Source organism: Ambystoma mexicanum, chromosome 7q (genome assembly GCF_040938575.1).
Source record: "Ambystoma mexicanum isolate Mex_15411 chromosome 7q, UKY_AmexF1_1, whole genome shotgun sequence".
Classification (NCBI taxonomy): Eukaryota; Metazoa; Chordata; class Amphibia; order Caudata; family Ambystomatidae; genus Ambystoma; species Ambystoma mexicanum.
In genome coordinates, this window is record NC_090941.1 from 960,505,644 (window position 1) to 960,533,491 (window position 27,848).

Below are 27,848 nucleotides of genomic sequence, written 5' to 3' on the forward strand. Positions count from 1 at the left end.
CCCAAAGCCAAATGTAACTCCTGGTATGACTCGGATCTCGCCACCCTAAAACGCAAGTGCAGGGTGGCTGAGAGGAAATGGCGTGCTTCATGTTCATCCTCTGATAAACTGGCCTGCCGCCTGCTCCAAAGCCAATACCGTCTCTCCGTTCTCACCAAAAAGAGAGCCCTCATCCAAGCCCGCATCTCTGCGGCATCCAACAACTCGGCTGAACTCTTTAAAATCTGCAAGGAGCTTGCCAACCCTGCTGCAGTCTCTACCTCTCCTGTCCCCTCCCAGGCCCTGTGCACTGCACTGGCCTCTCACTTCATCTCAAAAACTCAGGACATCCTGTCCTCACTCTCCTCCTATCACCTCCCTCCCTCTCTTCCCGACTCTTCCTCTGGCCCTTCTGCAGCCACCCCTCCTCCCTCCTTCTCTGCCCTTCCACTTTTTTCTGCTGACGAGGTTTCCAGACAAGTCCGATCTATGAAAGTCTCGTCTAAACAGGTTCACCCCTGTTCCTCCAAAACTATCAAGGACCACATCGACTCCCTGGCTCCTGCCCTGGCTGACTTTTGCAACCACTCCTTCGTCTCTGGAGTCTTCCCTTCCCCCCTCAAGCACTCCCTTGTGCACCCTCTTCTTAAGAAACCCTCCTCCGACTCCTCCTGCCCGGCTAACTATCGCCCAATCTCCATCACTCCCTTCCTGGGCAAGCTCCTGGAGAAACTGGCCATCTCCCAGCTTAACCTCCATGCCGAAACTGTTGGTAGTCTCCATGACCATCAATCTGGCTTCAGAGCGGCCAGAAGAACGGAAACTGCTCTCCTGAACATCCGTGAGGACCTGCTCTTGAACCTCGACTCCAACACTCCGTGTGTTCTCATTCTGCTCGATCTCTCTTCTGCCTTTGACACTGTCAACCATGCCATCCTGCTCAACCGTCTCCGTGATGACCTGGGTATCACTGGTCAGGCTCTGGCGTGGCTGACCTCTTTCCTTTCAAATCGACCCTCCCAGGTCCAACTTGGGTCCTTCCTCTCTGACATCTTTTTCTCCACCTGTGGTGTTCCCCAGGGATCTAATCTCTCTCCCTGGCTGTTCAACCAGTATCTGGCACTCCTTGCCCACCGCATCGCCGCTCTCTGCCCCTACTTTCAGTGCTATGCGGACGACACCCAGCTCATTTTCAGGCTACCCTCGGCCTCCTCCTTTCCTTCCCTCATCTCTGACTGTCTGTCTGCCATCCAGGAATGGTGTGCCGCCAATGACCTCTGCCTTAATGCTAGTAAGACTGAGATTCTACTCATCGGCACACCCACTCCCTCCTTCCCTGTAGCTCTCTGGCCATCCTCGCTTGGCCCTCCTCCTGCTCCTACCTGCAAAGCAAAAAACCTCGGGGTCATCTTCGACTCCACACTCTTCTTCTCCCCTCATATATCTGACGTCTCTAAGAAGTCACACTACCAGCTGCACCTCCTCAGAGGTATTCTTCCCTTCCTCACCTTCCCCCAGAAGCTCACTGTCTCCCGAGCCCTGGTTCTCTCGAAGCTGGACTACTGTAACAGCCTCTATCTTAATCTGCCTGCCTCCACTCTCCGCCCCCTGCAACTCATCCAGAACAGAACTGCGAGACTTGTCCTTGGCCTCAAGCCCAGGGACCGTATCTCTCCAGGACTGAAATCTCTACACTGGCTCCCAGTGGTTGCGAGGATTAAGTTCAAAACCCTCTGCATTGTCCCCAAGGCCTTCTGGGGCCTGGGGCCTACATACCTTCAACTCTCTCTTCCTAAATATCTTCCTTCCCGAGCCCTTCGCTCATCCATCTCCAACTCCCTCAGGGTCAGCCGCTTCTCGAAGCAACGAGTCGGGGGTCGATCTCTCGCCGTGGCAGGGGCCTCCCTCTGGAACAGCCTTCCTGACTCCCTGAAACTTGAGGAGAACCATCTCCGGTTCCGGAAGCACCTCAAAACCTTCCTCTTTGCTTCTGCTTTCTCTCTCCCTCTCCCCTGCTAAAGTCTCGACATGAATCTGCACCGAATCTGCAACTGGGCCACTCTCACCGACCTCGGTCCTGGTCCCAGCCACTCTCCTCTTGCACTGCCTCCCTGGCAACCCCTGCACTGAGGGACTGTCTCTGCATCCCTACAGCCCCCCTTTTCCCAGCACTTGTCTGCACTTACCTTGCACTTGCCACCAGCTGGCCCTATTTATTTACTTATTCTACTAACTTGTACTGCACTTCCCCCTTCCCCTTGCACTTTTCCCTTCCCCCTACCCCTGCACTTGCGCGGTCTGAATGTCACCTGGCCTAGTAGGATCGGTGTCTGTCTTCCCCTTGTTTCCCCCCCCCCTGCCTTGTCGCGCCTTGAAACACTTGTGTATAGGCGCGTTACAAATGCCATATCATATCATATCATATCATATCATAGTTGTTTTTGTTTTCAGGATTGCCTATTGGACGTATTCAGGAAGGAAACAGGTTCATTGGTGGAACAGATGTGCAATAATGTGATTGGTATTTTAGGCGCAATGATATGTGGTGATAGGCCCCTTGATGACAAGAGATTGTAAATGTGTCTCTTTCAGTTCTCCAATTGGTGGTTATTCCGTTAGTCAAAGAAAAGACAGGTTAGTGCTCAGATAACCAGAAACATTCGACACAAAATGGAGTATGTACTTGGAATTTGATCAGAATCTCTTTCTATTTTTTATTAGATCATTGGAAAAGATAACAGTTTCACCTGATGAAGGGGCTGAGGGTCCCAAAACGCATAGTGTGAATATGGGAGTATTTCAGTGGAAAAACATGTTTTTGTTGATGTAACATTGCTCTGACAGAACATAGAATTGGTAGCTTAATAAATGTGTATATATAGTTTTCTTGACACAGTTTGTGATATAAAACTGTTGATAATATTGAACAGTATAAATGTTGTTCTCTTCCGGTTAAATGGGATTAAAAAAGTATTTGGTTTGTAGTAAATATTTGTTGATATTCTTGAACCAAGAGTAACATATCATGATGTAAACCCGTGTTTCTTACTATTTGTTTATTTTTGAGATTTTGTGTAAAAAAAGTGTTCTTATTAAAAAAAGAGGTATTATATCTTCCTGAGGAGTGACTGGGTAACTCATCAGTGACACTGATTAACTATGATGGCTTATTATGGACACAACAAACAGCTTCGTTCTTAAGTGTGACAACCGCGCTCCACGCGGCTAGTCCAAGTAAGATAAGTCAGCCAGTGTGCACGGGTTTCTTAGGGGCTCAATAATAAAAGGATCGTTTAATTAGGGAAAACATGTCATTTGTTCTTGAGAAACCATTTAATCTGTTTGACATGCTACCAGCAAAGAACCATGAAACCTAAGTGGCACAAGTTTGTAGCAATGTCAACGAGTGTACAAAGAAGACAGGAAAAAAGTTCTAAAGGAGTTTGGGCCGTCAGTCCTTGGAGGGTGGAGGCAGCGGCATTTAGCACCGCCGTGCGGAACATGGCGAGCACTGAGACCCTGCAAACTGCCGGGCACAGAGGGGACTAATGTAAACCAGGCAGTGTCCAATTTAAGGAAATAGGGGCACGTCCTGTGAAAATAAAAAAAGAGTCCCCTCTCGAGCTGCAGAGTTGCTCACAGTGAGAGTGGACATGGTGAGGATGGGAAGAGGGGAAGGGAACCCGCGGATCTGACCGGACGACCACCATGACTGACGACTTCTGGGAAGCAAAATAGACCACCTAAAAGCCAGGTAAAAAGGGAGAGCGCAAACGGCCGCTGCTTTGAAGTAATGCATGCTTTAGATAGTACAATGAGGCAAGCAATGAGCACCGTGCTTTGCTGTACAGGGATGGCAATGCTGGACTGTGTACGGTGGCGGGATGTTTTCCATGAGTTGCTAAAACGGCGCTCAGAGCCTACTGAATTGGCGTGCGCTGTTAGAAGAGCCAGAAGGTCGTTTATTTGATCGTACTGACGAAATGATTTATTGAACGGGTGGTGGTGATTGATCGGTTAACGTAAAGGGGGGGTGCGTGGCTTGTACAGCGCTTTTCTGAAAATGGCGGTGCCTCAGGGCGCACTCTGGAAGGTGGAGGGGGTTGGAGTACAGAGTTCTCAAAAAGTGCATTTGAAGTGCTTTCCTGGAGCAGGTGTGCTTGTTCTGAGTTAAGGTTTGGGTAAGCACTGCGTTTTTATAGTAGGTGTCGTTAGAAAGGGAAACCTCTGTGTTCTAGCGGGCTGAAGCTATTTGGGGGTATTTAAGCACCATAATGCAGGGACATGTGAGAATGTATTAGTTGCGTTTGAACAGCACGCGCATCGCCATGAGGCAGCATACCTCACGATTACTCCTGTAAACAACAGATAATAAAGTTGGGGAACTATTAAGAGGGGACGGGGGCTTACCCCCAGCCCACGCCGCAGCGTGTTCTTTTCAAAGGGTGATGCCGATGTAGGAACCTTTGGGGGGAGCGAGAAATTAGACCGGGCTCATGAGACGACCACAGACACTGCCTATGAAATGCAAGTGGTTGCTAAGTGAATGAGTCACTAACAAAGAAAGCGAGTGAGTGATTGCTGGAGTTAGTGAGTGATTTTACGAGTATGTAACTGCATGAATAAATGAGTGAGTGAGTCTGTGGTTTGTTTCTTGAAGGAGTGTGTAAAGGGAGGTGTGTGAGAGAGTACAGAGGATTTATTTATTTATTTATTTATGCATTTTTATAGCATACAAACAGCGCAGGGGCATCGCGGCGCTGTTACTTGTGGCAGGCTTAGTTACATAAAATACAGGGTGTACAATACAATTGGCAGAGCATACGCGAACAGATCATAATACAGGATACACACTTTCTGACATCCTCCCTAAATGTAGGGATTTAGTGCAGTTTTCTTTCAAAGCATTTCGTTTGGGCAGGAATTAACTTGAGTTGCCAAGTGAGTGAATGCATGAGATGACGAGTGGGCCCATGAGTAAGTGGGTGAATGAGTGAGTCACTCGTTTGATAAGCGATGAGTGTCCACATGCCTTGATGACAGTTTGAGGGAGTAACTGAGTGTGTGAATAAGTAAATGCGGGAAATAATGAGTATGGAAGAGTGTGAGTGAGCGATAAAGCCTTAGTCAGCACTCAAATGTTTCGATCCTGAGTGAGTGAGGCACGTTTCTACAGGCAAGAACGTAATCAGAGGACGGGGTGTGGGGGACTCTGAGTGTACACCTGCTCGTGAGAGATGCTGACATGCGGCGACTGGGGTCTGACCCCTCCTCCCCCCCAGAGTGCAAGCTTCCAGTACACGCAGGGTAGTAAACGGCCATGTGTGGGCGAGGAGTGAGTGAGTAGCGGACAGCAGAACGCACGCAACCCTAGACTTCACCTCCCGCTGCTTGCTAAGGAAAGGCCAGTCTGGCACAGTGAGGGGTTCACCCCCTTGCCCCTGTCATGGAAACAGCCTGCAAGGCGTTGCCCTAGCCCGCGAATGACACGTGATCTCGGAAGGTGAATAGGTGCTGTCTTTCACACACTTTCAAGTCTTCACCTTTTCAACTGTCTCTGGGCCTGGAAGAGCCTCCTCGTCCCATCCTCCCTTTTTCTGAGTCAGGGGTCTCTGGGAAAGGCCGGGTGGGACCCTCGCCAGATCCTGAACACCCAGTGGGTGTGAAGTACCGATCCTGACCCCATCACGCAGGGTGGGCTGGATGTAGCGGCGGCCGCTGGCTCAGCCCTGCTCCCAGTGATTCACATTGGAGCCCCGTCCGGTGCAGACGGATCGGCCCGGAGCACCGCTTCCTGTCAGAACGGTTTGATGTCATGTTCCACATTCGGCAATGTTTGGATGTCGTTTCATTGCCAGACTTAATGGTCATTGCCGAAGAGCGGAGCAACAGGAAGCTGCTTTTGGAGACTGGAAAGATTGGGACAGCAGGATGAGGGTGACCATAATAACCCTCATCCCAGCAATGAGGCAGATGCTTCCTGGACCCTCGTGGTCCCGGGTCAGGAGCTCTCTATCGGTGATAGCCTGTCAGCAAACATAGTCCATAACAACGCCCGATAATAATAATAAAAAAAACACAAGATTAAAAGGTGCATTTACAGGTAGTCATAAAGCTCGATGGTAAATTATCATTGCATTTTTGAAGTTTGTGTTCATCCTGCAAGTTACAGGCCCAAACTCTAGCCGCTCTTAAATCTAACGCCAGCACTGTTTTGTATAGCTCCCGCACAACGTTTCCGCAGCTTCATGGCACTTTAGGAATTATCTGAAGGGGAAAAGGGATAGATGCCAGCACAACGAAGTGTTGAACCAAGACGAGACCGACCGTACTCTTCGTGGAAGAGGCAGGACTTCAGTCTTTTAGGATAATTCCTGTCGTCATTCTCCGGGTGTAGGGGGGAAATGGAAAGTGCCAGGGTGTTGAGTGCTGTTATGATGGTTTAAAGTGACACTGTTACTTACAGTGCTGTGAAACGGCAATAGCAGCAATAGCAAACGGTACGTGTAAAATAATGCATTATCACTACTGATCATTTGTGTTTTTCATATATATATATATATGTGATGAAGCTACAGGTTGTAGCGAAACGCGTCATCTCCATTTTGGTCTCCCGCGTTTGCATACTGGACGCAGGTTGCAAATTGATTTTAACCTGAATATTTTTGAAAATAAAGGATATACTTTTGAAATACTGATGCATCGTTTGACTGAGGAAACTTCTTTTTTCTGGGCAATGTTGCAGGGCCTCCCAAAGCGAGGCAGGGTAACTGCTGTTACCATCCGGCAGGCCCAGGAGAGGGGCAGCTCCTTCCCCCAAGCCTGGCCCCTCTCTTCCACTTACACAGAGACATGCAATCTCTCCCACTACAAAGCAAGGGAAGGGTGAGGTGTGATCAATCACCTCACCCTTCCACAAAGCAACATGGTGCTAAGCACCCAGAGGAAACCCACAGTAAGGCAGGGAGAGCACAATGACCTGCCCTCCCCCCTCCCGGGGGTCCAGACAGTCGGCTACAGCTGGCCTGGGGGTTGGGCCTCAGCCCCCACAGCTACCAGGTATACCCCTCGGTCTTATAAAAAGAGCTGCCACAGCTCACATAAAATACACATAAAATACAAACTGTTTGTACACCCTGAACAGGGACCCAAACAGTCAGGAGGTTCGCTGTTCACTCAGCGTCTTCCACTCTCTTTCTTCTTTTCCACAAAGCCCTCCCACCCTAGAAAAGAAGGGAGAAGAACAAGGAAGAGAAAAACAGGACAAGTCGTGGGACAAGAAGGTGGCACGGGCCAGAGGGGGTTACCTCAGGACCCGGTGCCCAAAAGTATGATATTATTAGGATATGCGATTATTGTTATTGTTTCCATAACGATATCTGTAACACTAAAATCCTACAGCCTTTTATTGCGAACACTTGAAAGCTGTGTGGTCTAACTTTTCTCTAGGGAGAGTAAGGGTTCGGCTATGGAATTTGCATGCATATGGGTCCAGCAGTTACAGAAAGAACTCTATTTCACTTACTTAAGAGGCACTCTGTGAGTGCGGCTCAACGCTCACTGAGTGATCGGTGAAACCAGAAAGGATATAAATATATGGTTCATTGTATTTGTGTTTTATATAGCAAATACCTAGCTAGTGTGCAGCAGAGCCCTACACATGCATTCGAGAGAAGATGGGTAAATGCACAGTCCCACGGCGGTGGTGATGTGGACAGTGGATCACAAGTCATACCTTGTCGCTGCACACCACTGCAATTAACCACTGTTTTTCCTGGAACGTCGAGTTATAACATTGGACGTAAAGTGGAGGATTTACCTCCAACAACAAGCTGGAGGTGAATACATTGCTTTACCGTTATAAATTGGCGGATTTACTATGTGGTAATTCCGCCAGCAGTTAATCTGCCAAAAATCCCACAGACTCCAAAAATGGGGAACTGCCATAACTTGTAATCACGTGGTAAATCCACAGGACCAAGTGGCGATAACGGTAATTGAGTTTGGCAGTAATTTTGTGGATTTACTGCCGAATTACCACCCAACCCGTAATGAGGCCTAATGTCTTTACATTTTATTATGGTTGATATTGTGCGATGCTTTATGGAAACTTGTTTATTATCTAAAATAAAGCAGTGTGATGGTGACCTCAAAAGAATGGAGGACTGAGTCCACCACCTGTAACCACAGCCTATATGAAGATCTCTGGAACAAGCACTTAACTCGCTAAATATTTTACCAATGAACTTGCAGGCGTAGTATTCCCTTCCACAACTTTCCGGAACTCACAGACGGGCGTAACAAAAGTAGGGCACCTCAGCTTGATCTGCTGGCCTTGGTTATTTCCAAATAGCCTGAGAGTTGTATAATCAATTCTGAAAGTCAGCAATGTTGTACTCATTTAGTATAGCATAGTCCAGGTCCAAAGAACAACACCACACATTTAGAGAACATCTGTTGATTTTGAGCTTTTGCAACATGAGGCTCTTTAAGTAGAACTGTGCAGTGTGTGCGTACCAGGTTACACAAAGCAGGGTGGTGTTCTGAGGGAGCATATACTTGAGACAGTACAAACTAGTAGCTTACAATTGATATTTGCACATTAGCAAAGTATTTATCATATTTAAAATGTGCACAGAGAGATCCATTGATTTGCCTTAGGTCAAATGGTTTTTCTTTTAGTCAAGTGACAACGCCGGGATTGAGACCGACGTATCCAGGTTTCAACTTCAGCAAGTTTCTCATTAGGCCACTGAGGTCTTCAAATTGTGACTCTCTCCAGATGTTTTTGATTACGTTTCTCATGATCCCTTACCATAGACCATGCTAGCCAGGGCTGGTGGGGGCTGGAGTCCAACATATCTGGAGAGACAAAGGTTGCAGACCCCTGAACTGTGGCAGGTCATGAGGTGGCTCTCAGATTAATATAGCAGAGATCCATGTCGAAATAAGTTTCCCAGCACACAATAATACACATGAAAAATCTTGCATCGGAAAATGTTGCCAGGAGATCGATATTTACTTCAATTTGCACACTAAGGGCTGGAAAGTAGAAGAGTAAAAAACACCAGTCCAAGTGGGGAAGGCTGTTTAGGAGCCAGGAGCAAAACATTGCCTCCCTCGCGATATAGTCCAGGCGAGATGTTCCCACCCAAGAGGGTCAGGCTAGAGGTACTGTATTTGGGTGTGGACCTCTGCTTCAAAGATCACAGACTATGATTTTCCTTACCCGGAGAGGAGTCCAAAGAACGCCAGACCAACTTGTGCAACCCTTTTAAAATCATTTCACTAAGAACCTTTTGAAGGTAAAAAAGAAAATGTTTTATTTCTGACCTCGGTCTGGATTTCTTGTTAATCCAGCAAATGCGATTACTGGCTGCTCCATCAGGTGTGCACAGGATGTGTAATGATGTTCAATGTGGAAAGTAGCTATGGCATAATGAGACAGCAACGCTGAGTGTAGGAATAATCCCCAGGGGGTGCCTTGTGGTTCCCCGCTGTGCTAGCTGATGGAGAAATGTAGTTATTTATTTATTTGTTTGCATGTATAAAGTGCTCACACAGCCCAGGGGCATCGAGGCGCTGTTACAAGAATATGTCTTAGTTGCAGAACATGAGAAGGCAGTTATGTTACAATAGGACACAAATACGTTGTAGGTAAAGTGGCTTGGTTACAATAACCCTTCTTTAGGTTACCATAAGCAGGAGTGGTTCCAGTATGCTTGGTTATAATGGTTGCACCTGTGTGAAAAGGCCACAGGGTTACATGTTGAGCTGCAAACATACATGGGATACAATAGTATGGTTAAGGGCGCACATAGTCAGAAGGATACAGTTGTTATACATCAACAGGTATCAGTGGGGTAAGGCCTAACCAGTTATGGATGCAGTTTTAGGCAAACAGTCTAGGGTTAGACTGACACAGGGTTAGCTTCAGCTCACATCACAAGTGTGCTATGCCACTGTTGTGTTTGGCATTTGACTTACACTACCTGCGAGTGAGTTTTGCACATATCACTTTTTCTATCAGCCCAATTGGCCATATCTTCTACAGACCTTCAACGCCAATTCGCCCCAATCTTCAATATTGGCCAAACGCAGCCTTTCGAGGCGTTGTGCATCATTTCACCACTAGGTGTCTCCTTCTTATGCAAAGGTGGTGGAAGTGCCTGCACCTTTCTGCAATGGCTGCGGTGCATTTGCACTGTGACTAGGAGTGATCACATTTCATTACATGTAAAGCATCCAGTGAATTGTAGATTTTACACCCATGGCATTTTTTAGTATTTTATTTAGCAATACATATTAAATACCTTGCAAACAAAGGGGGGTCTGGGAATCTCTCTACCAGCACGAACACAGCCCAATGACCTGTTCTTGGGTGAATAACCCCTGGGAGAGACTCTACCAAGTCTTTAGCTCACTGTCCTTTTCACAGAGAAGAAATTTCCCTGCATATCAGCCTTTGTCCTGCCCAGGGGCAGTCCAGCGCCGAAATGCTAGGCAATTCTCCTCTGAACAAGAGTACCATCAGTAACCCCATACACATGTTTCAGCCTTGTTGAGCATCATCAGTGAGGTGAAACTGTTGCCTCTCTAAGAACAGTGAGCAAGGGGTCCACGTCTGGATTGCCGAGTTAACTTAGGGTGAAACCCAAAGTTAATGTATGCAAACAAAGGGGGGTCTGGGAATCTCTCTACCAGCACGAACACAGCCCAATGACCTGTTCTTGGGTGAATAACCCCTGGGAGAGACTCTACCAAGTCTTTAGCTCACTGTCCTTTTCACAGAGAAGAAATGTCCCCGCATATCAGCCTTTGTCCTGCCCAGGGGCAGTCCAGCGCCGAAATGCTAGGAAATTCTCCTCTGAACAAGAGTACCATCAGTAACCCCATACACGTGTTTCAGCCTTGTTGGGCATAATCAGTGAGGTGAAACTGTTGCCTCTCTAAGAACAGTGAGCAAGGGGTATTAAATACCTTGGTCGTTCTGGATTGGTAAGTACTAGGCACAACACAAACAGAATGTGTCTGCAGCACACTTTTTTTGATGAACCAACCACTCCAACCCCATATTCAAAAGCATGGTTTAGCCCAAGCTCAGCATGCCTTCCCCTTCACCCCCCCCCCCCTGTCTCCAAGCCATTAACACCTGACAGCAGCAGCATCTTCCGTGTAAAAGTGCATGGTTTGGACACCTTGCATGTCGCAACCGGAGGTTACAAGTATTCTGCAGCAGGTTTGCATTCCTGCAGGAGTGGTGCACCCTCACCCCACAGCCGCTAACACCCAAAATGCAAAGATACTGCTAGACAAGTCAGAAACGAGAAAAGGCAGCCCACCCAGTAGTGCACGGGGCAATACTACTCCAGCTGCGGCAGGTGTGAAGGATAGTCAGCCTGATTATAAAAACAAATGTTCACACTCTCTGCTAGGGAAGATGAATGAAGGATGGTGCATGTGGACTCGAACTGCTCCTGAACTCAGAGTGAAGGGCAGTCTACCTGCGCGTGGGCTCCATCTCATACTGAAAGAGGAGGGAGCAGTGGCGTACCTGCATTCTTCATGAAAGGGTGCAGTGTGGTGATTGCGGACTCCAGCCGCTACCCAACGGGAACTCAAGCACAGTGATTGTGGACTCCAGATGCTTCTGAAAAGTGAGTAACACCTGGTGAACAGGGACTCCAGTTGCGAACGAAAGGAGAGTGAAGGGTGGCGAATGGGGACTGCAGTTCCTAATGAAAGAGGAGTGAGGTATGACAGGTGCAAATGAAAGAGGATTGTCATATGGTAAATGTGGACTTAGCTGTTACTGAAGGAGGAGTGACGGATGGTGAGTGTGGACTTCACCTGTTACTGGAAGAGGAGTGACGGACGGTGAAGGTGGACTTAGCTTTTACTGAAAGAGGAGTGATGCATGGTGAAGGTGGACTTTAGCTGTTACTGAAAGAGGAGTGCCGGGTGGTGAAGGTGGATTTAGCTTTTACTGAAAGAGGAGTGACGGATGGTGAAGGTGGACTTAGATTTTACTGAAAGAGGAGTGACGCATGGTGAAGGTGGACTTCAGCTGTTACTGAAAGAGGAGTGACGGATGGTGAAGGTGGATTTAGCTTTTACTGAAAGAGGAGTGACGGATGGTGAAGGTGGATTTAGCTTTTACTGAAAGAGGAGTGACGGATGGTGAAGGTGGATTTAGCTTTTACTGAAAGAGGAGTGACGAATGGTGAAGGTGGACTTCAGCTGTTACTGAAAGAGGAGTGACGGATGGTGAAGGTGGACTTAGCTTTTACTGAAAGAGGAGTGACGGATGGTGAAGGTGGATTTAGCTTTTACTGAAAGAGGAGTGACGGATGGTGAAGGTGGACCTAGCTTTTACTGAAAGAGGAGTGACGGATGGTGAATGTGGACTTCAGCTGTTACTGAAAGAGGAGTGCCGGGTGGTGAAGGTGGATTTAGCTTTTACTGAAAGAGGAGTGACGGATGGTGAAGGTGGACTTAGCTTTTACTGAAAGAGGAGTGACGGATGGTGAATGTGGACTTCAGCTGTTACTGAACGAGGAGTGAAGGATAGTGAATGTGGACTCCAGTTGCTAGTGAAAGAAGAGTGAGGTATGCCAAGTGCTAATGAAAGAGAAGCAAGGTCTGACACCTGCAAATGAAAGAGGAGTGAAGTATGGTAAATGTGGACTCCAGCTGCTACTGAAAGCAGAGTGAAGGATGGTGAATGTGGACTTCACCTGTTACTGAAAGCGGAGTGAAGGATGGTGAATGTGGACTTCACCTGTTACTGAAAGCGGAGTGAAGGATGGTGAATGTGGACTTCAGCTGCTACTGAAGGGGGAGTTAAGGATGGTGAATGTGGTCTTCAGCTGCTACTGAAGGGGGAGTGAAGGATGGTGAATGTGGACTTTACCTGCTACTGAAGGAGGAGTGATGGATGGTGGATGTGGACTTCACCTGTTACTGAAAGCGGAGTGATGGATGGTGAATGTGGACTTCACCTGCTACTGAAGGAGGAGTGAAGGATGGTGAATGTGGACTTCAGCTGCTACTGAAGGGGGAGTGAAGGATGGTGAATGTGGACTTCACCTGCTACTGAAGGAGGAGTGATGGATGGTGGATGTGGACTTCACCTGTTACTGAAAGCGGAGTGATGGATGGTGAATGTGGACTTCACCTGCTACTGAAGGAGGAGTGAAGGATGGTGAATGTGGACTTCAGCTGCTACTGAAGGGGGAGTGAAGGATGGTGAATGTGGACTTCACCTGCTACTGAAGGGGGAGTGAAGGATGGTGAATGTGGACTTCACCTGCTACTGAAGGAGGAGTGATGGATGGTGGATGTGGATTTAGCAGTTACTGAAGGAGTAGTGATGTATGGTGAATGTGGACTTCACCTGTTACTGAAAGCGGAGTGAAGGATGGTGAATGTGGACTTCAGCTGCTACTGAAGGGGGAGTTAAGGATGGTGAATGTGGTCTTCAGCTGCTACTGAAGGGGGAGTGAAGGATGGTGAATGTGGACTTCACCTGCAACTGAAGGAGGAGTGATGGATGGTGGATGTGGACTTCACCTGTTACTGAAAGCGGAGTGATGGATGGTGAATGTGGACTTCACCTGCTACTGAAGGAGGAGTGAAGGATGGTGAATGTGGACTTCAGCTGCTACTGAAGGGGGAGTGAAGGATGGTGAATGTGGATTTCGCCTGCTACTGAAGGAGGAGTGATGGATGGTGGATGTGGACTTCACCTGTTACTGAAAGCAGAGTGATGGATGGTGAATGTGGACTTCACCTGCTACTGAAGGAGGAGTGAAGGATGGTGAATGTGGACTTCAGCTGCTACTGAAGGGGGAGTGAAGGATGGTGAATGTGCACTTCACCTGCTACTGAAGGGGGAGTGAAGGATGGTGAATGTGGACTTCACCTGCTACTGAAGGAGGAGTGATGGATGGTGGATGTGGATTTAGCAGTTACTGAAGGAGGAGTGATGTATGGTGAATGTGGACTTCACCTGTTACTGAAAGCGGAGTGATGGATGGTGAATGTGGACTTCACCTGCTACTGAAAGCGGAGTGACGGATGGTGGATGTGGACTTATCAGGTACTGAAGGAGGAGTGATGGATGGTGAATGTGGACTTCACCTGTTACTGAAAGCGGAGTGATGGATGGTGAATGTGGACTTCACCTGTTACTGAAAGAGGAGTGACGGATGGTGAATGTGGACTTCAGCTGTTACTGAAAGAGGAGTGACGTATGATGAAGGTGGATTTAGCTTTTACTGAAAGAGGAGTGACGGATGGTGAAGGTGGACTTAGCTTTTACTGAAAGAGGAGTGAAGTATGGTAAATGTGGACTCCAGCTGCTACTGAAAGCGGAGTGAAGGATGGTGAATGTGGACTTCAGCTGCTACTGAAGGGGGAGTGAAGGATGGTGAATGTGGACTTCACCTGCTACTGAAGGAGGAGTGATGGATGGTGGATGTGGATTTAGCAGTTACTGAAGGAGGAGTGATGTATGGTGAATGTGGACTTCACCTGTTACTGAAAGCAAAGTGATGGATGGTGAATGTGGACTTCACCTGTTACTGAAAGCGGAGTGATGGATGGTGAATGTGGACTTCACCTGCTACTGAAAGCGGAGTGATGTATGGTGAATGTGGACTTCACCTGTTACTGAAAGAGGAGTGACGGATGGTGAATGTGGACTTCAGCTGTTACTGAAAGAGGAGTGACGGATGATGAAGGTGGATTTAGCTTTTACTGAAAGAGGAGTGACGGATGGTGAAGGTGGACTTAGCTTTTACTGAAAGAGGAGTGACGGATGGTGAATGTGGACTTCAGCTGTTACTGAACGAGGAGTGAAGGATAGCGAATGTGGACTCCAGTTGCTAGTGAAAGAAGAGTGAGGTATGCCAAGTGTTAATGAAAGAGAAGCAAGGTCTGACACCTGCAAATGAAAGAGGAGTAAAGTATGGTAAATGTGGACTCCAGCTGCTACTGAAAGCGGAGTGAAGGATGGTGAATGTGGACTTCAGCTGCTACTGAAGGGGGAGTTAAGGATGGTGAATGTGGTCTTCAGCTGCTACTGAATGGCGAGTGAAGGATGGTGAACGTGGACTTCACCTGCTACTGAAGGAGGAGTGATGGATGGTGAATGTGGACTTAGCAGTTACTGGAGGAGGAGTGATGGATGGTGAATGTGGACTTCACATGTTACTGAAAGCGGAGTGATGGATGGTGAATGTGGACTTCACCTGCTACTGAAAGTGGAGCGATGGATGGTGAATGTGGACTTCACCTGCTACTGAAGGAGGAGTGACGGATGGTGAATGTGGACTTCACCTGTTACTGAAAGCGGAGTGATGGATGGTGAATGTGGACTTCACCTGCTACTGAAGGAGGAGTGATGGATGGTGAATGTGGACTCCAGCTGCTACTAAAGGAGGAGTGACGGATGGTGAATGTTAATTTCGTTTTTACTGAAGGTGGAGTAACGGATGGTAAATGTGGATTTAGCTGCTACTGAATGATTGGTGTAGGATGGTGAATGTGGACTCCAGCTGCTACTGGACGAGGAGTGAAGGATGGTGATCCGACGTTTTCCATGAATTACATCTCCAATTGCTTCTGAAAACCGGTGTGAAGGGTGAACTATCTGTGAATTTTTTTGTTTTTGGTTTCTTTTTACGGTTGTGGGCTCCTGATGCAGCTGAAAGTGTAACGGACGATGGTGAGCCGGCATTGTATTATGAATGTGGACTCCAGATGCTACTGGCAGTGGTGCAAAGGATGGTCAGCCGGAAATGATTAAGGACATCTGACAACTCAAAAAGAAAAGGGTAGTGGTTGTGTCATTGAGAGGAAGGCAAACATGTTCAGTATGACTACATAGAAAACAGGGACGTGTAAAGTCTTTGAACTGACTCAGGGAGTCCCAGCATGCAGGGAATGACACATCCTGGACCACATCTTTTGCTGTATTTGAATTGCATTATTGAAGTAGAAACAATGTATACAACAGTCTTAACAGTACATCAAATGTAACATGCAAAGTATCACTATTGTGGCATCCCTACCAGCATGAAAATAGGTTCCAGCACCCATTGCCCTTAGGAGGACCATTAAGGTCACAAACCACTTCTTGTTCTGTTTGTCCCATTGTGTTCTGCTTCTTTCATTTCCTTTCATTGAAGGTCCCAGTTTGTTAACACCATTTCCCAACAATGACGAAACCCTGAAGAAGCCCTATGCAGGATAAAAGATGGAAAGGCTGGAGAACAGAGGTAGTGAAACCAAGGACCACGGCAGACACTGAAGTGCCTGTATGGCCCAGATCCTGCCCAGCACAGGCACCTTTACCCAGTTGCCTTTTCTCCTGCCTGCACTCCTGATTTTAGTGTCAATAATTTGGGTCTATTTTGGAAACATGCAATAAGAGCTATGAACCACATTCTTGGCTCATGGCCTGCAATACTTACAGGGAGTTACCAGCATGTGTTGTTTTTAGTACCTGCTCTGCACAGATGATGGCGCTTTTTTCAAAATCCTGTGTTCCTACTTGACAGATAGGACATCTAGATGACACCTAAGAGTGATGGATGGAAGGTTTGAAGCAATCTTAGCCACTGTCACAAGCCACCATTATTCAGACTTCTGGGCAATTGAAGAAGGGGTAAAACCATAAATAAAATATCAGACATGGTCCCATCCCCAAAAGGGGCGGTTCAGACAGGACTGTTGCATCACATCCTTTCTACATGGGAACACAAATAACCACAGTCATGCTTCAGCCTTATTGGGAGTCATAAGTAAGGTGTAGATCTACAAGTCAGCTTGCTCATACACGAGTATGAGGGAGCACGAGTATGAGGGAGCAGAGGTGTTGAAAGGAAAGAGGTACCCCCTCCTAACTTATCTACAGTCTGGGTCTTCTGTAAATCGGCACCAGCCGTGTCCCCTAGGCACCTGTGAATAGTCTTTCATACGGTTGCTACAATGAAGATCAGAGTGTACCTGTCATTGGTTTTCAAATGATGTTCATCACTTTTTACCTACTCCTACCTGCATACTTGATGTAGCCCCCTGCCCCATTAGGTGAGGCATTCCAATGTTGCTTTTTACATACTCGTACCTGCATGCTTAATGTAGCCCTCTGCACCATTAGCTGAGGCATTCCAATGTTGCTTTTTACCTATTTATATGTGCATAGTTGATGTAGCCCCTAAACCATGAGGTGAGACATTCCAATGTTGCTGTTTTACCTACGTGAACATTCATACTTGATCTAGCCCCCTACACCATGAGGTGAGGCATTCCAATGTTGCCTTTTTACCTACTTGTAACTGCATACTTGATATAGCCCCCTGCACCATGAGGTGAGGTATCCCAATGTTGCTTTTTACATATTTGTACCTGCATACTTGATGTAGCCCCCTGCACCATGATGTGAGGCCTTCCAGTGTTGCCTTTTTACCTACTTGTACCTGCATACTTGCTGTAGCCCCCTGCACCATGAGTTGAGGCAACCCAATGCTGATTTGTACCTACTTGTACATGCATACTTGATGTAGCCACCTGCACCATCCATGAAGTGAGACATTCCAATGTTGCCTTTTTACCAACTTGTACCTGCATACCTTATATAGCCCGCTACACCATGGGGTGAGGCATCCCCATGCTGCGTTTTCCCTACTTATACCTGCATACTTGATTTAGCCCCCCCACACCATGAGGGGAGGCATCCCAATGCTGCTTTTTACCTACTTGTACCTGCATGCTTGATGTTGCCCCCTGTACCATGATGTGAGGCATTCCAATGTTGCTTTTTACCTACTTGTACCTGCAAACTTGATTCAGCCCCCTACACCATGAGGTGAGTCTTTGCCAATTTGTGCACCCACTCCAACTGTGTCTTAATTTCCAGCCTTGTGCTTTGTTTGATCCTTTTCACTTTGCACTTAATGTACCATTCTCCTCTCCTCACTCCCGCCTTAGCGTTGCTCGTTCCCCCCACCTGCACTTCCTCCCTCCCCCTGCATTTCAGGTTACAGCACTTGCACAATCCAAATGTCTCAAGGCCTAGTAGGAACGTTTTTGTTTTGTCTTCCTCCCTGTTCCTGCCCGATCTGTACTTCCCTCCTCTCCCTCCACTCTGCATTCATGTTACAGCACTTCCACGATTCAAATGTCTCAAGGCCTAGTAGGAACGTTTTTGTTGTGTTTTCTTGATCCCTGTCCCCCCAACTTTTGTCTTGATGCGCCTTGAAACACCATTCACTGAATTGGTGCATTATAAATAAACAATAAATAAAAATCATGCCTGCCACATCCCAATTGATCCTGTCAGCCAGCTTTATTTTTTATTTTATTTTCTGTTTGTTTATTTACATAGCACCAGGATAGGCAAGCTTAGAGTCATCAGAGCGCTCACAAAAACAACATGTAACATCACCTGATAGTGCATCACAATATATATTAAAAAAACGAGAACAGACGGCATCAATAACTATTTACACAAATAGATAGGTTTCCAGGAGACGTTTGAACATAGCCAGAGAACTACAGCCCATCAGGTCCGTCGGAGGGTATTCCAAATTGGTTGTCAAAGAGATGTATTTTGAGAGCTAACTCGGGCTATTACCAAAGAGGCATTTATCCATTAGTGTCAAGATTCGAAATGAAATTCGAGCTTCTATTGGTAACCAGTGTAATCCCAGTGTGGCTTCCAAGATGTTCTATTTTACTTAGCCCCTCTATTACGCGGACTGAACTGTTTTGAATCATTTGTAGTTTTGAGATCTCTCCTTTGTTGATCCCTTGAAGCAGACTACTGCAATAGCCCAGCTTTGCACTGATTATTGCTCTGTGTTAGGTAGATGTTCATGTGTATGCAAAACCTCCTCCACACATGGGCCCCCCAGCACTTTTTGCTGGATTTATGGGTTTGTGGACTGTTCCCCTGAGTGAGTGAGAACATTTTTCCACATACACTCATTCTTTTTCCCTTTCTTTTGGGATACTTTGTATTTTTTTCTGTAACTCTTTCTTGGAAGAAATACGTTCCTCCAAGTTTCATGACATCATTCACTGAATTTTGCTACACACAGCACTCTCTGTGCAGTGTGGATGGGAGCCCCTTGGACTTCCCTTTTTATGTTCTCCTTTTCCCTTTTGAAAACTAATGTTACAAGGGTAGCGGGATATCTAGTATCCTTCCTAACCATTATATTTTGAGATCAGTACACCCCACCTTTTGTGGAGAGCTGAGGGCTTACAGAGTATCCCCTCAATACTCCTGTAACAATTTGGTTACATTGAAGAGCTAAACTGAATGGCTGATGGCAGCAGTATTATCTTACCTACCTTTCTTCAATTTTTACTTGCAGGCTGTACTCACAGCCGTAGTAGTGCACAGAAGGGTTGCCATTGACCCACATTGGTGGCTGTGTTCCTTTTTTGCCATTTTTTGTTTGCTTGTCCCTTCTTGGTCCTTCGTCTGCCGTGCTGGATGAAGTAGGTCCTGGTTTGACTTTTGTCTTAGGCTGGAATCTTTTGTGAAGCCCGCCAAGACTGAAGCATGTGTGTGAGGACAGGAAACAGAGGATGAGTCTGAAACTCTGATGTTCTTTGTCTTCTGTTGTGCCTGCTGGGAACCAGTTCCAACTGGGAGGCTGGAAGTCCTGCAAGTACAGCCACCGCCCAGAATTTGAATGTTGCATGGGTGCTGATTGGCTGGTTTCCTGCATACAAGGCATGGATCCTGAGCTGAAGACAAGCTGACCCCTGGAACAGAAGAACTGACGAGGAAGAAGAGGAGAAGATGTCCACAGTCACTTCCAGATGCGAGGAGAAGCCCTCTGAATAACTGCTGCTGTCTGACCCCTTCTTCCAAGCATCAGGAGAACTCTGAAGAGGACTCTCCCCGTTAGACTAATGGGACCAATTAGCCTCTCGACGACCTACATTTTGAACCATCCCACGACGAGCTGTGGTCTTCTTGGGCTGCAAACTGCCAATACCCTTGGACCTGCCGAAATCGTGCAGTGCATCATCTTCTGAAGATTGAATCCTCCCGAACCTTTGGTGGACTCCTTCTGGATCTCCAGAGGCATGATTCCACTCATTGAAGTCAACAACCGCTCTTCAATTGATATCCTGAAAAGGGTGCCAAACCATAGAGTCGTGAGAAGATACAAAGAATCCTTTGCTGGAAGCCTCTTTCCTTGACTGCTGCTGGGAGATCCACTCCAGTGTCCACGCTGTCGTCTTTCTGACCAGAAATCTAGTGACCAGATCTACGGCTGCTTCACCATGGAGGCTTTGTGCTGCAATTTCTTCATCACTCCTAAAATACTGTGAGACTCTTGATAGAACTTACCTAGAGCTGAATTGTTGCTCCTTTGTTGCCTGAGTGCTGATTTGCATGTTTGGGAGTTTGCCCATAATCATTCACCCAGGCCTAACGTCTGTGAACTTGCAAGGGGACTTCTCCGAAGTCTCTGACCCTTTCTACCAACAAACGTTTTTCTTACTTGCTACTGAAGACTTCCTCTGGAAAGTATGGACTTTCTACAGCAGTGCCTTACCGGTTTTGCCCTCCACACTGACTCTGAGACACTCATAACTTTTAAGGGATTGACTTCTAAAGTGGCAGGCCTCTGTGAAATTATTGCAATGTATTTAATTACCTTAGGTTGGTTTTGTTTCATTATTCTACCTGAAACAGTTATTACAAATGTATTTTACTTGCCTTTGAATTACATGCTGCTTTTGTAAAAAAGTATTACAATGTTGTTTACTTACTGTGAATAATGCATTGGTTTCCCTAAAGTTACTTATTGTGTGTTATAATACTTACCGTTTAACTTTACCTTAGTGCAATTATAAAATAAACCATTATTTGTACATAACTTTTAGTGTGCCAGTGTTTATTTGGCCTTTGTGTATACTGTACATTCTTTGTACCCTGTTCTCCCTTCTAAGATAAGCCTGGCTGCTCAGCCAGTGCTACCAACATACTTGTGTGGTTACGGCCTATATTAAGAGTTGGGGCCGTGTGTCCCAAGTGAGAGTCTTTTAAAGTCTTACCTAATGTGGACCTTTGTAAAACTCCCTAATACTCTGGCTACCAGCGTACACCTCCTTTGTGTCAGCAATTTGAGATGGTGAGTAGAGGTGGAGACAATGTTATTCACCTGCACCTTCATGTTCAGCTTGGAATCTAAGACAATGCAGAAGGTTTTTGCTTTCTTGAGTGTTGAAATAGTGCACCCTGCCACAACAAACTGTCATACTCGGTACGTAGTTTAGTTGTTCTATTCGCTGTACCTGCTAACATCAGCTCGGTCTTGGTGTCATTTAGGGCCATACCATTACTGACCATTGATTGGTGGATAAGGGACTAAACACAGTTGATGAGTTCAGTGTCTTTCTCATAATCTCCAGAAATAGGGAATAGGCACTGCGTGTCATCAGCATCATTGGTATGGATTATTCTGCTCTTATCCAGTGGCTCAAACAATGGCATGGTGAAAATATTATAGAGGGTGGGAGATGAGCAAAATGCCTAAGGTACACCATAGGGTAGTTTGACCACATAAGCTGCTGCAGTGCTGCTGAATACCATATCTAATTGGTCAATAGAAAGCACCTACCACTTTGCTGCTGATGGAGAGAAATAAGCAGAACATAGTAGTCTTTTGACCAATATAGAATGATCAACCAGGTCGAAAGCAGCTGACGGATCCAGCAGCATTAGCAGCACAATGCTGCCCTGGTCGATTGCTGTTAGTATATTTGCCTTCAGGTCTAACAGCACCATCTCCATCCTGTGTGCCTGTCTAGATCCAGATTGACGCATGCCCAGGATGTTGTTTTTCATTAAATGTTCTTGAATCTGCAAATAAGCAGATCCATCAAATAGTTTTGACAAAAAGTCAAGTTGGCTATTGGTCACGATATTGGGATCAAGAGATGGCTTTTTGAACAAGGGGTACTCCACGCCTGTTTTATCAGGTTTGGTACCTGTCCCTCATCAAGGAACTGCAGATATACTTGGTGATAATTGGTATCAACACTGGTGTGCAAGCTTTGACAACAGTTGCCGGAAAACCATCCCCTTTACATGTAGTTGGTGTGAGCTGTGATATGATGCTAGTTAAATCTGTTTTCGACAATGGTCTGAAAGTGAATGTGCCTGATGGATTACCTGGGTAAAATCCTACTTTAGAGGGCCCAGGAAAAAGCTCGCTACAGGTCTGCTGTAGAAGGAGATGTGTATTCTGGTCAGCTGGGCGTCGCCCACCAAATGGCAGAACTGGTCCATGGAGGGCCGGGCCTCCTCTTTGATCTCTTTGTGAGAGCTGGTAACACCCTCCACCTGAGACAGCCACACAGCAGTTTGCTGTCCTGGGCTTCAAAGCAGAACACCCATTCAAAAAGAGTAGCCTGACACCAGGATGCAGCATCTCTAAGGGCCTTTGCTCGTAATGGGAAGGGAGTGGGATTATGATAGGTAGAAGTGATCTGGTCAATTGAAGACTTCCACCCTTTTGTTTCTCTCTGTTTCTCTCTTCCATTTCTATCCTCTCCACTTCCTCTGGAGGAAAGCAATTTGTTTGTGACATTTAACGGGCGTAGTTCATTCTGTTCAAGAGCAGGGATTGGACCACTAAAGCAAGCTAACTTTAGTAAAATCACCTGGGGACTTGGGCCTTTAAAAGAAGGGGTCTTCCACCCCTGCTGACATTCTCTCAGATCCATTAAGGCTGCAGATTTGGTCTGAAGAGCTCACTGGACTTCATTTGTGAAAGTTGTACTTTCTAAAGCCCTCAGCCTGAGGTGAAGAAGTAGTCATCCAAGACGGAAGATCATTCCCCTGCCCACTCCCAGGGCACATCGAGAATGACCTCTGCTGTGGACCAGGACCCAACACCCTACACCATAAACTCCTAGAACTGGGAGAGCAGACCATGAACGTAACCATCCTGACCTCCTTTGCGGGCCTTCCAGCAACCGGTGGGCCAGACCAGCCAGAGCTCTCTGGGCTACCGCACCGAACCGGTTCCTCTGTGTTCACCAAACCTGGAACAAGAGGGAAGAGGGACTTCGCCAGCACTGGTTGTTGTGCTGCTCCACCACTTCAAACTTGCTTTCACTTAAACAAGTTCAACACAGTATCATGCCCTAGCCAAAGCTTGTCACCTGCTGGGCCTGAATCGACTGCTCGACACCCTGACCCAAACCGAATCACTGGTGAGTCACACAGCAATTCCGATGGTGGGATTACAACCATGGCTCAACCCAGCAGCAACATGCACATCAACGCACCGAAGATTACCACTTCGACGATCGCCGGCAGCCGACTCCAACCGCTGGAACATCATTCATCAACCCCTCCCGGCAGAAAAATCCTGACTTGGCTTGGTCAACTGCCAAGAGATCCTGGAGGCGCTCCAACTTGCATCCTTGGAAGCCGACATGATCCAAGATGCCTGAACTGAGCTTGATCCTCTTGCATCTACATTGAAAAACCGGGTCTGGCTCAGGCAAACCATTAAGAACTGAATCAATGAGGTCATTACGGAAAATGGGGAAAACTAATAGACACGACACTACTACAGGCATTTATTTTTCTGTCCTATGCCTTTTCCTGCTCTGCACCCTGTCTTTGGTGCAAGTCACCAACGCATATCAGACTGCCTACATAAATCTTACTCTTTAAGAAGCACTTGAAGACTTTTCTCTCAAAAATGATATGCCGATTGTTACTCCTGCACAAAACCTTATTTCTTGAACTGCGGAGTTCCACGCTCTCTCTTGTTCCCCCCAGGCAACATTTGCTAGCCCTCACCTATTTATAACTGTAACAGAGCACGGGACGGGATTTGAACCTCTGCTGCTTTGTATTGTCTTACTTCCAAAACAAACATGTTGTCTCCGAGCATTCCTCCCGCACCCAGCTACAGTATTCCATTGCTTCCCAACTAGGCCTGTGCTTTATAAACCCTATGTATCCTTGGATACTAATGTGACAGTGATGGTCACGCGATCACGCAGCATCAAGCACTAGCGTGCTGACATGTCGGTGCTTCAGAAGCAAGCATGCTCCCGAAAGGCAAGCAGACTCCCCAGAGATGGGGAGGAATCGCGTAGGCTCACTCGTGGCACTAAACATACGGCGTGCATTACATCGCCCACTCCTTATTTCCAGAAGCAACACTTTTTATTGTGTTCAGTCTGCGATGGGGCTGTTTGTAATCTTGGCCAGGGTTTAGTGGACAGCAGCCAATTATAACAAAGTTTAGGACTGCGAAACTTCCTTAAGGGCAGCGACAATCGAGTTTCATTTTGTATTATTATAGCAGGATTAGATCATGTTGCAAAAACCTTGCCAGGAAGTGCCATAGCACGCCACAAGTTGCATTCACTTGCTGCTCTTTTTGGCATTTAATATGTGTCTGCATACGAGACATTTTGTAAAGTTTGCTGCCATTGGCAGTAGAAAGGGCATACTGTCTGTCAAGGGGGATTTCTCAATTACAAATGATAACTTGGCAAAGCAAATTAGCCTCCAAGGCAACATTAAAATGGATATTTCTTGTAAAGTGAAGTAATAACAAGCAGGAACTCTGCTGTCACAGATTTAGGAATGAGTGGTAAATGCAAGTCTAAATGATACAATGTACGTGGCAACTATTTGCCGAAGGTTCTTGAAGGCGTAGTTAGGACCTTTTACTAGTTTCAATCAGATTATGCATGTGCAACGGTGCTTTCAATGTTTGCCAGGGCTCCGTTCCGGCACTTATTATCTCAGTTCTCTTGTCAGGAGCTGAATCTGATTTGTACATTTCCTTGGGAACATTACTTTACATTTTGTTTGCAAGGTCAGTGTCCACATTCACTGCTGTGGCACGGAAACCACAATGGCTGAACACTGATTGGCTCCAAGTCCCCGGCACATTGTTATTCAATTCATCAAAAGTATGAGCATTGCGGTGGAAATGGCGTTGGCCCTCTCAGCCATTTTCTTGAATGCCTTGAAGATGATTGCATTGCGACTGTCTACACCAGCGCACAGCCACAGCCTGCATCCTTCATGCTGCTGCAGTGTAGATGCCACTTTAAAGCCACCAACAGCAGGGCGGGCAGCGCTTGGTGCAGGGCAAGCTATGCGGGAAGCCGCGCGCATGCATTACTGGGGTCATGCACACAGGTTGCCATCATTTCAATAGGTGGGCACAGCTTCAGCAAGTGTGACAGACAGTGTATGCCACCACACTTGCACAGGTGGAGGTGCTAGGCCACAGGTTTGTTGCCAGTAATAACATATTTAATCCAAAACGATTTGAGCGTCATGGTTTTAGGAAGAGACAGATGAGTCTCTTGTATACAATTTACCGAAGGCTTCAGTTTATTCAGGTGGGAGATGATTTTGTGTCTTTTAATAGGGTTGTTGCACCTTTAATGTTCCATGTTATGCACTTAAAAACAATAGTAAAAGATCTGGGGTCGCTCTAATGTCGAGACTGTCGGGACTCAGGGGTAGCTAGCCTCTTGGTAGTAGCCACTGAGCTTCTACTCGGGCCTACAACCAAAAGACCCTGGGCTACAGACCTCCAGCTCCCCCTAGTGACGCCTCTGAGATGACCGCTGGGCATATTCAGAGACTGGCTCAGCCCTGTTCTTCCCTGTGCACCAGCACAGGGTGCAGCACTACAAAGGCGAGTGCAAAGGAGTAGATTCAGTGAGTCTTATACATATCCTAGCATGTGCCTGGAGTCAGCATTGCACCGTCGACGGTCAACTAGCGAAGAGAGGGCGTCAGCAACTGCACCTCCAGGCAAGACCAGGGAAAAGGTCACAATTGTGAGTGCGCAGAGTGACATAATATTGGGTGTATCCCCACTCCGTCTGGCTCCACCCTGCCTGGGCCTCTCAAAGGCTTGACACTTTTGATTAAATGCGACTAAATCGGAAGCTGTGCATGTTTCTGCTAAAATTGCAACTTACATGTTATTTAAAAAAAGACAGTTCTGGTAGTTCCCAGGGAAAACGTGTGACAGTTTACTCCATTTACAGCACACAAGTCTGGAGTAATATTGACTGATCTTCAGTGTAAGAGTCTGAAAGGATGGTTCGCATACAGGTGGGAGCTCTGACCGGAGGATAGCTCGGGGGCAATGTGCGTGTCTTGGAAACAAGACAACACTGAGCAGCATGGGTTCGATACCTGGTCCCATGCTGAGAGACTGGATCCCAGCGTGATATAAAAGCCCAATTTAATGTATCTTTTTACATCTCTCCTGGTACTGGAAAAATGGGACTTGACATTCGAGTGGATTCTAGTAGGCCAGAGAAAAGTGGCCTGCTGTGAGTTTTGCCAGCAGTGTAGTTTTGACTCAGTAACTTGGGTAAAGTTAGTTATCCCGGTGCTGACTTAATGATTGCAACATGTACCAAAAGCTTCTCATTAGAAGGAATTTGAAGTGATAGTCATATACTATTGGACGTAGAGAGTGCCGGCTCTGTCCCTTTAAACGCAGAGTAATAGGAAGCACCACTGTTACAGTCCCATTAAATGCATTGAAGCCCCACTGGAAAGGGACAGATTTTCCTCCTGGTACAATGGAAATAACTATAACAACAAGTGTATGGTAACAATCTAAGAAATAGCCTGGATTGGAAGCCCTTACAATAGTATACACTTTTTTCATTTATATCTGGCAGTGGAAGGGCGCGGATACTGAGCAGGACCGCAAGTGGGTGGAATGCAAGTCGGCAGGGAAGGCATCAATGTGTTAGAAAGTACTTGAGCACTATTAATGTTTTTAAATTCTTTTTTACAAATTGACTAGTGATGTACAGATTTTCATTTTTTCAGTGAATTGTAACACATTTTTGTAACTGAAGATGTTTCAAGCCGTCCCAGTACTGTAGGCAAGTTACAATTCCTCTTTAGAATATATGAAGGAACTATAATGTTCCTATAGCAACATATATTTTGCAGCACAAATTTTCGTGTGTCACTTCCAGCAATGCTGGGGATGAAAATGATGTCTGAATTTCCTGGTGCATGAAGTTCGGCCATGCCCCTCCCCCAATCCACCCACAGTAGCCACTGCACCTGGTCTGTGCACTGGCCCAGATTTCATTATACCCCCAAAATGGGAGCTATTCTAATCCACATGGCTTGCAGCCAAGGCGAGTGAGCCAAAACCTGGGGCGTGAGCTACAACCAACTCTCGCGTCCACTTCATGCCACTGAGAACCACCTTCTTTTCAGACGTTCTCTGAAAATATATCTTTTTCACGTGAGTTAGCATCTTCCTGTTTGGCAGCTGTCCTGTCGTTAGGTTTTTTAACAGAACAAGAGAGGTGATGGCTGCAAAGTTTGTAATGGACCCTAACCTCTGGCATTGCCCTGTGCAACCCTCCAGATCATTGTTCTTCTCCTGGCAAGCCATTACAAAAGGGGAAAAGACCATATGCAAATCAGGCTTGGTCCCACCCCAAAAGAGGTAGTCCAACCCGAACTGCCTGGTCACATTCCTTTTGGACGAGACCACACGCATCCCCAAACATGTTTCGGCCTTGTTGGGTCTCATCAGTGAGGAGTAGCTTGGGTCTCTAGGCCCAGCAGGGATGGGACCCACGCCTAGGTCTACCCGTCCCACTCGGGGTGACTTACGCAATACAAATGAGGTGATGACTGGAAGGTTTGGAATTAATCCTAACCTCTGGCATTGCTCTAGGGTACCCTGCAGACCATTGTTCTTCGTCTGCCAAGCCATTACAAAAGGGGAAAAACCATATGCAAATCAGGCTTCGTCCCACCCCAAAAGCGACAATCCACCCAAACTGCCTTGTCA

At 46.7% G+C, this 27,848-nt stretch overlaps 1 protein-coding gene across 2 annotated transcripts in view; it reads left to right on the forward strand.

The window, feature by feature from the left end:
• LRRC32 (leucine rich repeat containing 32) overlaps positions 1 to 27,848 on the forward strand; it is a 161,702-nt gene that overhangs the window by 35,165 nt on the left and 98,689 nt on the right. The window contains exon 1 of one of the 2 annotated variants that reach the window (XM_069640034.1): positions 3,574 to 3,733. The exons of the other annotated variant lie outside the window; for it this stretch is intronic. The gene's annotated coding sequence lies outside the window, so the exon portion shown is untranslated. Of the gene's footprint in view, positions 1 to 3,573; positions 3,734 to 27,848 lie in introns of those variants that run through there. 2 annotated transcript variants of the gene reach the window in all.